At 39.2% G+C, this 13,443-nt stretch overlaps 1 protein-coding gene across 2 annotated transcripts in view; it reads left to right on the top strand.

Moving 5' to 3' along the window:
• LRRC4C (leucine rich repeat containing 4C) overlaps positions 1-13,443 on the top strand; it is a 1,337,050-nt gene that overhangs the window by 766,309 nt on the left and 557,298 nt on the right. For both annotated transcript variants that reach the window (XM_043909663.1, XM_043909655.1), the window contains exon 4: positions 8,807-8,943. The gene's annotated coding sequence lies outside the window, so the exon portion shown is untranslated. The remainder of the gene's footprint in view (positions 1-8,806; positions 8,944-13,443) is intronic.

Raw genomic sequence — 13,443 nt, 5'->3', positions numbered from 1 at the left:
TGAAGCCACATCAACCCACATTAGGACTCCAAAACTTTGCCCTTCCTTTTATGTGAAGTGGTTTAGTTACTAAGTCATGTCCTACTCTTGTGATCCTATGGACTGCAGCCCACCAGGCTCCTCTGTCCATGGGATTTCCCAGGCAAGAATACCAAAGTGGGTTGCCATTTCCTTCTCCAGGGCATACTCCTGGATCGAACCCAGGTCTCCTGCATTGCAGGCGGATCCTTTAGCAACTGAGCTACTAGGGAAGCTCTGTAAGCTCCTACATGTAAAGAAGCGTGGATATTTTCCTGGCCTACTGTTAACTGCCAGTTAAATTCATTTATTTTGATTTTTTTTCTTTCCCCCAGAAATACTAGTGTCAACTAAGAAGTATAGTCACAACCTGAAACATTTAGTGGAGATGTTTAGGACTGGAGACCAAGATTCTCAGTAGCTTGGAGATAACTGCTCCAAGGAGGCTAGGGGAAGTCAGGTCTTATACAAATTGCAACAAAGGGAACCGGCTGTCTGAACATCAAATATCAGGTATAAAGTTAAGGAATTTAGCAAACTATGTATGGGAAGATGCAAGCCTCTGGGCTCACTGAATTAATTCCTTTCATATGCACCTCCCGCTGTCTCAGGCCAACCCATTTCCTTGTTCACCTAAGAAGTGGCCAATGACTGCTCCTTGCATTCTCCCAGCTCTTCAGCAATCACCATGGGGGGTGGCTGCATCTTCTAGATTGCAGCTTTGGAAGCCCTTATTCACAATTGGAGGCCAGAACTTGCTGATCTCAGTGGCATTTCTTATTTATTGATATAGCAGATATTTTCATTTCCATCTAGTGGCTCAGACAGTAAAGAATCTGCCAGTTATGCAGGACACCTGGGTTCAATTCCTGGGTTGGGAAGATCCCCTGGAGAAAGGGAATGGCTACACACTCCAGTATTCTTGCCTGGAGAATTCCATGGATGGAGGAGCTTGGCAGACTACAGTCCATGGAGTCAAAAAGAGTCAGACACAACTGAGCAACTAACTAGCTTTGATTCAGACGTGGAAAGACCACAGTGATTGAGAGCATCTAAGCAAATATTAATTCGCACCCTGTTTCCATTAGAAAAATCTGACTTTAACATTGAAAATGTTTTAATCTTGCAACTTCCCCTTAATCCAACTGTATTAATATTATAGATATAATTTGGTTACAAGGCTAAATGGTATGGCAACCCACTAAGATATTCTTGCCTGGAGAATTCCCTGGACAGAGGAGGCTGGTAGGTTACAGTCATTGGGGTCACAAAGAGTCAGACACGACTGACTGACTAACACTTATTTCCTTTAGATGGAACATTATTCTCTTTGAAGCATCTTCATTTAGAACATATTCACTTTAAACCCTTAGAGATATTTATAAGAGGAAATTCCAACTTGGAGCTATCATTAGACTAACCATTTTTAAAGTGAAAATATCTATGGTGTAAGTAGAAAAGAACATGGAGACTGATGTAAAGTCTGTATTTTAACCCTTGTTAAAGAAATAACTGTGTGCTCTTGCATGTACCTTGTAACTTTACTGAACATTAGCTTCTTAATGTTTGAAATTATGCATTCTAGATAGAGACTTCTAAATTGTCTTGAGAATTAAATGGGATCACACACACACAAATACCTTTTTTTACACTGTTTCTCTGACACTCGGAGACAGCTAAATAGAGTTTGTTAAATGAAAACAAAAGCCAAACCATGTAAAATGCATAATGGTGGGAGATTATGATTAATTAAAAAGTTAAGTTACTTTAGAATGTTTTTTCATCAATTCATTTTAAATAAAAGCTGCAATTCAACATCAGTCAATTCACCAAGGTCTCTAGGGGAGATCCTGTTTTCCTGGCTGAAGTTCAAGAAATTTGGTGGCCTCATGATTTATGGATTGTACTTTAGCAAAGGGATCAACAGCTTATCCAAGTACCTTTGACTCTAGAGGGAAATAACACTTTTAGGTGGAAACCTGCATTAGACTTGGACATCTGCATAATGATGGAAATTAGCATAGGTTTACATAGAACACAGCTCCATTAGAATTTTGATGCCTTACAAAGGAATAGAAGGTTGTAAATTTCCTAAGGGAACGTCTCTGGAGGGTGCGAAGACCTAAAACAAAATCAGACCAACTAGCAGGTGTGCTGTGAATGGCTGAAAATAAAGAAAAATTCATCATTCTAGGACAAGTGTGTTGCATTTTTCTTAACTAACAGTGACCCATAATAGCTTGTGTGATACGGTCCTCACACTTTTTAATGGATGCTAATAGTAGGATTTCTCTCTTCTGCTTATTGAGAAGTGATATATAGTATAAACCTATTCATTAGATAACTATGATCTCATCAAAATATGTTTCCCAATGGAGAAGAAGAAAATCAAGAAAGGGAGAAGAGAAAAATGGGAAAAGAGGAAAGAGAGGAGAGAAAGACAAGAAGGGTAGGGATGAGGTGGGAAAAAGAGGGAAAAGAAAAAAAGAAAACTATGGATTTAGCTTGATTTTATGGTTTAGCAGGCATGAAAACGTGGTCCCCAAAGTTTCTAGAATGTGGGACTAGAAGCAGATACAAGGTAGTTTAATGTACCCAAGATTCTGAAGATTCTGCGATCTGCCCAAATTTCCAGCCACACTCTGCAGATGGGGATGATAAGAAATAAATGCTGTCCTCCTGTTGGTACTGACAGTAGGAAACTGTACTTGCATTTGTGAGCAAAAGACAACCTAAGAACAAAGTTGTCCATAACAGTGGGTGTATGCAGAGATCTTCAAAATCCTTGGGCAGCGGTAGAATGTAGACATGTGATTCCCAAAACTTTCACCACCAAAGGTTCCTCCAGCATTTTTGAATCCCATAATTTGAATTTTTTTTCTGTTGAACAGAGTCCATAGATGTAATGACACTTAGTGTGTTTTTCATGCTATTATTAAGCAATCCACTACATATTTCTATTGTCATTCCAGACTGAGAATAGAAAACATGGTTTCATCCGAGTTGATTTAAACCAAGCCACAGACATTTGATCTTTTAGATAGCCTTTATCTTATTGTAGATGATATTAGTCACTGCCTCTTTTGAAATATTGAAATTAGTGCCTGGTACTCTTACATAGGAGATTAACTAATATATAAAATAATAATATTAAAGATTAACAAGTATATAAAATGATAAGATTAAAGTATCAATAGAAAGGGAAGTGAACTGAGACAGTAAACTGCAGAATAATTGGATAAATAATGAGGGAGTAAGGTTGAAAAGAGATGCTGAGACTCCCTGGTACTCTTACTGTTGTTCAGTTGAGTCCGACTCTTTGTGGTCCCATGGACTGAAGCACACCAGGCTTCCTTGTCCTCACCATCTCCCAGAGCTTGTTCAAACTCATGTCCATTGAGTTGGTGATGCCATCCAATCATCTCATCCTCTATCATCTCCTTCTCCTCCTGCCTTCAGTCTTTTCCTGCATCAGGATCTTTTCTAATGAGTCACCTCTTCATATCAGAAGGCCCAAGTATTGGAAGCTTCAGCTTCAGCATCAGCCATTCCAATGAATATTCAGGACTGATCTCCTTTAGGATGGACTGGTTTGTTCTCCTTGCAGTCCAAGCGACTCTCAAGAGTCTTCCCCAACACCACAGTTCAAAAGCATCAGTTCATAGGTGCACTGCCTTCTTTGTGGTTCAACCCTCACATCCAAACTCTCATGTAACCATAGCTTTGACTAAATGGACCTTTGTTGGCAAAGTAATGTCTTTGCTTTTTAATATCCTCTCTAGGTTGATCATAGCTTTTCTTCCAAGGAGCAAGTGTCTTTTTATTTCATGGCTGCTGTCACCACCTGTAGTGATTTTGGAGCCCCTGAACATAAAGTCTGTCACTGTTTCCAATGCTTCCCCATCTATTTGCCATGAAGTGATGGGACCAGATGCCATGATCTTCATTTTTTGAATGTTGAGCTTTAAGCCAGCCATTTCACTGTCCTCTTTCACCTTCATCAAGAGGCTCTTTATTTCCTATTTGCTTTCTGCCATAAAGGTGGTCTCATCTGCATACCTAAGATTATTGATATTTCTCCCAGCAATCTTGATTCCAGCTTGTGCTTCATCCAGTCCAGCATTTCTCATGATGCACTCTGCATATAAGTTAAATAAGCAGGGTAAAAATATACAGCCTTGCCTTTCCCAATTTGGAACCATTCTGTTGTTCCATGTCCAGTTCTTTTGCTTCTTGACCTGTATACAGGTGTCTCAGGAGACAGGTAAAGTGATCTGGTATTCCCATCTCTTAAAGAAGTTTCCACCATTTGCTGTGAAAAGGCTTTAGCATACTCAATGAAGCAGAAGTAGATGTTTTTCTGGAGTTCTCTTGCTTTTTCTATGATCCAACAGATGTTGGCAGTTTGATCTCTGGTTCCTCTGCCCTTTCTAAACCCAGCCTGAGCTTGTTTCATGTACTGTTGAAGCCTAGCTTGGAGAATTTTGAGTATTTCTTTGCTACCATGTGCAATGAGTGAAATTGTACAGTAGTTCATTGGAGAAGGAAATGGCAACCCACCCCAGTATTATTGCCTGGAGAATCTCAGGGACTGGGGAGCCTGGTGGGCTGCCATCTATGGGGTCGCACAGAGTCAGACGTGACTGAGGTGACTTAGCAGCAGCAGCAGCAGTACAGTAGTTTGGACATTCCTTAGCATTGCTCTTCTCTGGGATTGGAATGGGAAAAGGTTTCCCAATTCTATATCCACTGCTGAGTTTTCCATGTTTTCTGACATATTGAGTGCAGCACTTTCACGACATCATCTTTTAGGATTTGAAATAGCTCAGTCAGAATTCCATCACCTCCATTAACTTTGTTCGTAGTGATGCTTCCTAAGGCCGTCTTGACTTTGCATTCCAGGATATCTGGCTCTAGGTCAGTTATCACACCATCATGATTATCTGGGTCATGAGGATCTTTTATGTATAGTTCTTCTGTGTATTCTAGCCACCTCTTCTTGATATCTTCTGCTTCTATTAGGTCCAAACCATTTCTGTGCTTTATTGTGCCCATCTTTGCATCAAATGTTCCCCTGTTATCTCTAATTTTCTTGAAGAGATCTTTAGTCTTTCCCATTCTATTGTTTTCCTCTATTTCTTTGCATTGCTCAGCAAGTGTTAAATTTCACCTTTCCTTTCTCCCTGATTTTAATGGCTATGTGGCTCATTCTCGTAGTTACTAGTGCCAGATAAAGTAGAACCAATGGGTGGATATTGAGCCAGACCTTGCCCCTTGCTGTGTGAGAGATTTGAGAGAAGCCCTCTGTTTCCCTGAGCCTGGCTTTTCCAGCTATAAAATAAGGCCATTGTACTGTGATCTTGCTATTTCTTTCTAGTCTAACATGCTGTGATTTTTTTTTTTTCTTTAACATCATTTTCTCTGAGCCTCATTTTTCTTATCTGTAAAAATGGGAAGAATGCCTACATCACAAGGTGACTTTGAGGATTAAAAGATAGCAATTTAGTGTCTTTCCCTGTGCAAAGCTACCTGATTCCTCAATTCAGTTATTAAGAGTTCATAGAATGAGTTCAGTTAGTTAAAGGTGTAACACTGTTTGAGTTTATTCAAGTTCAGTATTTCATTTAGCAAGTGGTGAGTTTTGGATAGTGAGGTTTTATCAAATGTTTCTGGTTCCTGGATATCTATGGAAGCACCTTGCACATAAGCTGCCCTCAACACAGATTTATTCTGGTCCTTTGACCATGAAGTTAGAAACAGCCTTGTTCAGCTTTGCACACCCAATATGCAGCAGTCTGCCTAACAGTCAGGAATGCCCAGGGAAAGTCTGTGGCTCTCAGGTAAGTCATAGAATCTTGCTGGGGCTCATCTTGGCTGTAAAATGTGCTTAACAATATCTATCCCCCATAGAGTTTTTGTAAAATAAAATGATAAAAGATCATTTAATACAAGGTAAATTCATGACTATCGTATAGATATAAAATTATTAAGTGTAAAAGGTTTTATATAATTCATTAATCAGTGAGAGAACCAGGAGAGTTACAACCAGTTAAAGGAAAAATCCAAAATAAAGACACATTTATAAATCAAGAATATTGAAATTAATGTGCTAAGGAGGCAAAACTGTCTTCTTGCACAGTGAAGAGGCAAATCTGTTGAACCTCTACTAGAAGTCATAACATTTGACTATAGAGAATTGTTTTGTACTGCTAATAGCTATTTATATTTTGCAGAGTTGTGAATTCTGTAGAATTCTTCTACAGAATCACATGAGCAGAAAAATGTGCTGTAGACAATGTATATAGATTTCCACTGAAGCACCAAAATTTCCACATGTAAAGAAATTAGATAATTATGTAAATTATTTAATTGGTGCCTAGCACATAGCAAATTTTCAATAAATGGTTACTTTTAAAATATGCAGCAGTGAAATAGTCTCTTTTGTAAATACTCAATAAATTGAATCAGAACTGCAACTGTAACAAAAATTTAATCTATTAATATTTCTTAGGTTTGGTATTTGTACCCTCATGTAATTCATGGCCCTCCTCCTCTTTTTTAATACTAGTTCTACTATGTTTCTTTAACATATGATAAGAAGAATCTGCAAATTGCTGAACAAATTTAGATGTTTCTTTCTAGCATTAAATACAGTATTATCTTAGTGGGAATTCTTATAATAATCCAGAAGGACAGTAGAAAATCCAAGTTCAAGACAAACTTAACAATGGCTATTTATTCATATATTTGTGGAAGGAAGACTCTTCTGCTGTCACTCCTGTCCAAGCCACAGTTCAAAGTGTTGAGCAGGGGAGTCAGTTTTATGGAGTAAAAGGAGAAAATACTGATACTGTATCTAATTGGCAAGCATTCTATTAAGACAGGATTTTTGGAAATGTGGGAGATGTTCTAATTGGTATATTTGACAGTTCTTGGTTAACTGAAGAGGACAGATAAGAAGTTTAGGGTTCAAAAAAGTAAGGATTGCTCAATGTTGAGAGCAGAGGATTTTCTGTGACTATTTCCTAGAACAGGAAGGTGTCCATAGGGTTCTTTGTTGCTGTCATATACTCTTTTTAGATTGGGAAGATAGGACCACTATGGCTGATGGTTTTTTACTAGAAACCTGTTAATATAAGAGAGAGTTTAAGAAGTTATATGGTTTTGATGTGCGTGAAATGATTTTGTTGAATTTAGTTACAAGAGCCCCATGAATCCAAAAATAGACATTTGAAATTTCAGGCCAGAACAATTGTGATGGGAGAAATAAAAATCATGTGGTTAGGGAAAGTAACCATAATTTTGATATGATATGCAATGACATGGAATTTAGTATCAATTTTCCCTTAGAAGTCACCATAGTCCAATATCCAAGCCACTATTTTCCTTTGTCTTAAGATGTGTGTGTTCTGATCACTCAGTCGTGTCCTACTTTTTGTGACCCCATGGAACATAGTCCATGGAATTCTCCAGGCCAGAATATTGGAGTGGGTAGCCTTTCCCTTCTCCAGAGGATCTTCCCAACCCAGGGATCAAACCCAGGTCTCCCACATTGCAGGCAGATTCTTTGCCAATTGAGCTATCAGGGAAGCCCTGTCTTAAGATAAATTCAGTGTAAAAGATGTTCGACATTATTACAACAAAACAATATTCTATGTTCCTCTCCCAAACCTGAGTAAGAAAAGGGTAATGGATTCAGCTTTTGTGCGTGCATGCCTGCTCAGTTGCTAAGCTGTGTCCTATTCATTCAGCTTAGCTGGTCTTAAAAACTGACGTCCCTGACATGTAAGTTGTTCACTTATGATCCGAAGAACGAAACTAATAAAAACTTGCCAAACAGAGTTATAGGTAGTAAATGCCTAGAAAGGTGGTTGTACTAATGGAGTAAGATTATGTAGTTTTGTCACTAAGTTGTGTTCGTCTCTTGCGACCCCACAGACTGCAGCCCACCATGCTCCTCTATCCATGGGATTCTCCAGGCAAGAATACTGGAGTGGGTTGCCATTTCCTTCTCCAGGAATAAGATTATATGTGTGTATATATATGTGCCAGTTACTCAGTCGCATCCGATTCTTTGACACCCAGTGGACTGTAGCCTGCCAGGCTTCTCTGTCCATGGAATTCTCGAGGCAAGAATACTGGAGTGGGTTGCCATCTCCTTCTCCACGTATGTACACATATATTTGTATGTATGTGTGTATATATATATGCAACTAGCAAAGTCCCAGGCCCATAGTAGCTTCTCAAATGTTAAATTCCCTTTCACTTTCTCAAGACATGCAGGAACAAGACAATTTTAGTGAAATCTATTATATCAGGTGTATAGTCAATAAACTTTTATTAACCCTTTGCCACTCACCTGGTCTTTTGCTAGGTGCTATTTGCCAACTGCAGATACAAAGCCATATTAACGTGCAATGTTGTTTTTAAAAGAGAAGTGTTTTCTTCCTATCCTTTTCTATTAAACAAATAATAAAAATGTTCAAGTATGGCTTCCCCACTGGTTCAGTGGTAAAGATTCTGCCTGAGATGCAGGAGATACAAGAAAATAGGTTCTAACCCTGGGTCAGGAAAATCCCCTGGAGAAGGAAATGGCAAACCACTTCAGTATTCTTGCCTGAAAAATCCCATGGACAGAGGAGCCTGGTGGGCTGCAGCCCATGAGGTCCCAAAAAAGAGTAGGACTTGACTGTGCACACAGGCATGGGTGCTATAATCTAATCGATCAACCTGCATTTACTGAGCATTATATATTCCTAAGTATATCCTTTTATTCTTTTTTATGTAGGAGTTACTGGAAAGGCAGAGATAACCTATGTAGATTAGCAACATGGAAACATCCTGAAACCACTCTGAAGTCTTCGTAAATTGACTGGATTCAAGTTTCACAGATACGGAAACTGGTCCATGGACAATTTGCTACAGGTAAGTGAGAGGTATAATTTAATCTGTTAGAAACTTCCAAAGATTCATTAACTGTGGGGTTGTCAATTACGTTTCAGGTGATTGTAATGTTCCTTTGTACAGCCGACAGCTTTTCTTGCCTCCCAAACGTACACATGTGGATGCCAACATATGGCTAAATGTCTGGCTGTTTCATCTTGTTCATTTCGGCTTCAGTCAATTACAAAAGGAGGAAGCGGGGGAAAAAGTACCCACCTCATAAAACTTTTACGAGTAATGATTTATGCAGAGGGGTGAGAGTCCAACAACAGATGTTCCTGCAACAGGTGTTTCTTTGCACTGCCCCAGGAGTTGAAAGAGCAGCAGATTGGTCTGCCCAGGATTCAGAATGGAACAATCAGACAAATGGTGATGACCCCCTCCTCCTTTGAAACCAGGGCAGTAGTTAGGTCATTAATATGGAACAAAGTGTTTGGGAAAGGTAACTGGTTTTTTATTCTCCCTTTGAAAACCTGGTGAGGTTGGAACCCCTGAGGTGGTAACAGCATGAAAATGTTTTCTCGTGGGCTATTGGCAAACTGAACTTGCCTGAATGAACCGGTGGGGAAGAATGAAAGCCCAGGTGACTCATACAAGTGTCAGTTCACGGGCTGAGGGCATGGGCTGGGCATGGTCTGTAGCTACATGCTGTAGCATCAATAGCCAAGGCCACGTGAGCCTGGAAATCAGAGACGTCCAGCTCTGTGAAATGGAAATAATCTGCTTATTCATCTGTGAGGCTCAACTCTGTTAAGGAGAAAACAAAATAGTAAGCTGAAATTCTAGTGGCATTGAGCTCCATCTATGGCAAGGGAGACATTTGTACTTGCCCTTTCAATTGGCAAATACTTGCTTGAATCATTGTTGCTGTTTTAAGAGTAAAGTAGAAATCTTCTTAGAATCTGGCAGCGGGGCACGCGGAATTGTCTTACATTTTCTGTTAATATTTAGCTCTCTCTGAGTTGCATGTATGACAGCTACCTGTCCTGGATTCATAACTCAAGATCTTCCTTGAAGACATGTATCCATTTTTGCATCTTGTCCATCACATTGTATAGATTAAGCTAAACAGAAGACATGTTATCTTTCTTCTGGGAAACCACTGTGTTTGAAAAGTCACATAAGAGCACAGATATGGAGGTGTTTTTTTAGCATGTAAAGTGTTCTCTAAAGATGAAAGGCAATGGTAAGATCAAGATAAGGTAGCAGCCCATCAAGAGGAACATGAGCCAGCAAAAAGAGGAAAGACCTGAAAGTCTTATTGTTTGTTGTTGTTGTTCATTTGTTTTGGGGGTATTTTAAGAGCATGTGATCGCCCTCTTTTAAGAATCTGCCTCAATGTGGGAGACCTGGGTTTGATCCCTGGGATGGGAAGATCCCCTGGAGAAGGGACAGGATACCTACTCCAGTATTCTGGCCTGGAGAATGCCATGGACTGTATAGTCCCTGGGGTCACAGAGAGTCAGACACGACTGAGCGAATTTCACTTTCCCTTAGTCCTTCTATCTATACAGAAGGAAGGATGTTTCCTTTTACTTTGGCTCTTTTGTTTATCAGGAAGAAACACTCATCACAGTGACTGTAGTAAAAAGATAATTATTTTGTTTACATGCGTGGGCTGGAAGTGAAATAGAAATTGAAAACAAGAAAAAAAAAAAAGACAGTTCTAGCATTTTCTTATATGTCTGTACCATTTTCATCAGCAATAGGAAACATCCTCTTTGCAGCTCTACGTCTCCCTGAACATGTATTCCATCCATTCTTCTCTCTCTCTTTCTACCTGACTCTTTCTATCTCTCTCTCAGCTTCTGATTGCTTTTCTTACCCTTCCTTTATTTGATTCTTTCATAATTTTGCCTTGAACCTAGCTTCTCATGGCCTCTCTGGCAACTTCCCGTTTATTCAGCTTCTAATCTTACTGCTAGTGGCCTGCATATGGGTTACACCTAGGAAACAGAAGCTACATTGGTTATTATAATAGATAAAATGTAATTTAAGAATTATTAACCAGATATTGGAGAATTAAAGAGGTGATCAAGGACACTGATAAGTCTTAGAGGTTGCAGGAAGTGGCTACTTTGGCTGCAGAGCAACAGACATGAATTTGGCATGAGAATTCAGAAGATTGGAGGAAGGGCTCTATAGAACTGAAATCAGGGATCTTGAGTAGGCTTGCTGCCTGAAAGACAGAGGAACTATAGAAGCTTGGGTGAGAAGGACTCCATCTTGCTGGGATTAATGTCTCTAAGAAGAATGAAGCCCGCTTGTAGGTATAGTACCCCAGGAGGTCGGATTGGGGATCACAAATATCTGGGACTCAGAATTTTGTGAGGAAACCTCTTGAGTGAATGTTAACAGCCTGAAGAATTAGAAGGGAATCCACAGGCAAAGATGGAGCCAGATCTCTGAGGACAGGGTACCAGGCAGCTAGTGCTGTTATATCATCTGGAAGAGGGGCACTGCTGTTGTTTTTAGGAGTATGGGAAAAGTGAAAAAAAACTGGAATCAACTGTTGTGTAGGGTGTAGGTCATGAAGAGTTTTCCCTCCACCTCTGTAGTCTCTCTCTGACTGTGTCTATTGACAGAAACAGGGGATCAGGTAGCAAAAGAAAATTGTGCTTTGCAGAGAACCAGGCTCAGCATTTCAAAGCAAAATGGAGGAGAATGGATTTGAACTGAGATAGCAACTTAACAGTGAGCACATAGCCTGTCCCTGTTTACATGTAAAGGTATTCGTGTATATGTGTTTAATTTCAAATGTAAGAATCTCATTGGCTTGACTCGTCTCATCACTTTGATCACAAATTTTGACTTAGTTAACAGATTCACCTGACTAGTCCAGTGCCACTTTGGCTTCAACAAGTGACATAAGATGATGGATTATAAAAGAATAAATTGCTAAGCATTCCTCTTAGGGCCATAATCTGTTTTTCCGAAAAACAACTAAGGAATTTCATGTGATTGAACATGCATAGATATAAAATATATAAATGTGATATTGTTAATGATTGACTTTTAAATTAAGCTTTTTATTGTGAAATGATTGTACATTGACATGTAGTGTTAGGGAATAACATGAAGAGATCTCTGTGTCCTCTTTCTGCATTCCCCCTAATGCTAATATCTTACAAAACTATAGGACAGTATGACTAACATGATACTGATATTCTATAGTCAAGAGATTTTCTGTTACCACAAGGGTCCCTCCTGTTGCCCTTTTATAGCCACACCCACTTCATTTCCTTAAGCACAGGGCATTTTTATACTTTTGTCATTACAAAAATGTTATGTAAATGGAGTCATACAGTATGTAAGATTTGGGGATAGGCTTTTTTCACCCAACATAATTCTCAGAAGATTCATCCAAGTTCTTGAGTGCATCAACAGTTCACTGATTTTTCCAACTGAGTATTAATTTATGGTAAAGATACATAACAGTTTATTTTACCATTCATCTTCTGAAGGATGTCTTGATTATTTTCAGCTTGAGGCTATTGCAAAATGGCTAGAAGCAATCATGTACAGCTTTTTGTGTGAACATAAGAGTTCATTTTATTGTCCCAAAGAGCAGTTGCTAGATTATATGGTGGTTGTATACATATAGTAGGTTTACCCCCAGTTTTATTTAGAGATAATTGACATATAACGTTGCATGCGTTTAAAGTATACAGTGTGATGAGTTGATGCATACACACTGTGAAAGGTTCACCACACTAAGGTTAGTTAACACATGCTTCTTCTCAATTGTCATTTCATTATTGTATTGTGGTGAAAACATTTAAGGACTTTTAAATTAAAAAAAAAACTCAGCAAAATTTAGCTATATAATACAGTGTATTTTTTGGGAGGGGAGAATATAGTAAGTTTAATCTGGATGAAACATAAATAGGATGGATAGAAACAAGCAAATAAAAATCAGTCTTTAATTACAGAGCAATAATAAAAGTATTTGGCACTGTGTAATGCAAAGAGCACTGCTGTTATTATTGGTGTTCAGTCTCTAAGTCCTGTCTGACTCTTTGTGACCCCATGGACTGCAGCACGCCAGGGTTCCCTGTCCTTCACCACCTCCTGGAGTTTGCTAAAACCCATGTCCATTGAGTCGGTGATGCCATCCAACCATCTCATCCTGCATCACTCCCTTCTCCTCCTGCCTTCAATATTTCCCAGCATCAAGGTCTTGCAAATAAGCTGGCTCTTCACATCAGGTGGCCAAAGTATTGGAGCTTCAGCTTCAGTATCAGTCCTTCAGTGAATATTAGGGTTTATTTCCTTTAAGATTGACTGATTTGATCTCCTTACAGTCCAAGGGACTCTCAAGAGTCTTCTCCAATGCCACAGTTCAAAAACATCAATTCTTCAGTGCTCAGCCTTCTTTATGGTCCAGTGCTCACATTCATATGACTACTGGAAAAACCATAGCTTTGATTATACTGTGTGTGCATGCTAAGTCACTTCAGTTGTATCCAACTCTTTGTGACC

The sequence above is a fragment of the Cervus elaphus genome, chromosome 1 (assembly GCF_910594005.1).
Source record: "Cervus elaphus chromosome 1, mCerEla1.1, whole genome shotgun sequence".
Taxonomy (NCBI): Eukaryota; Metazoa; Chordata; class Mammalia; order Artiodactyla; family Cervidae; genus Cervus; species Cervus elaphus.
This window is presented reverse-complemented; position numbering and strand designations above follow the sequence as displayed.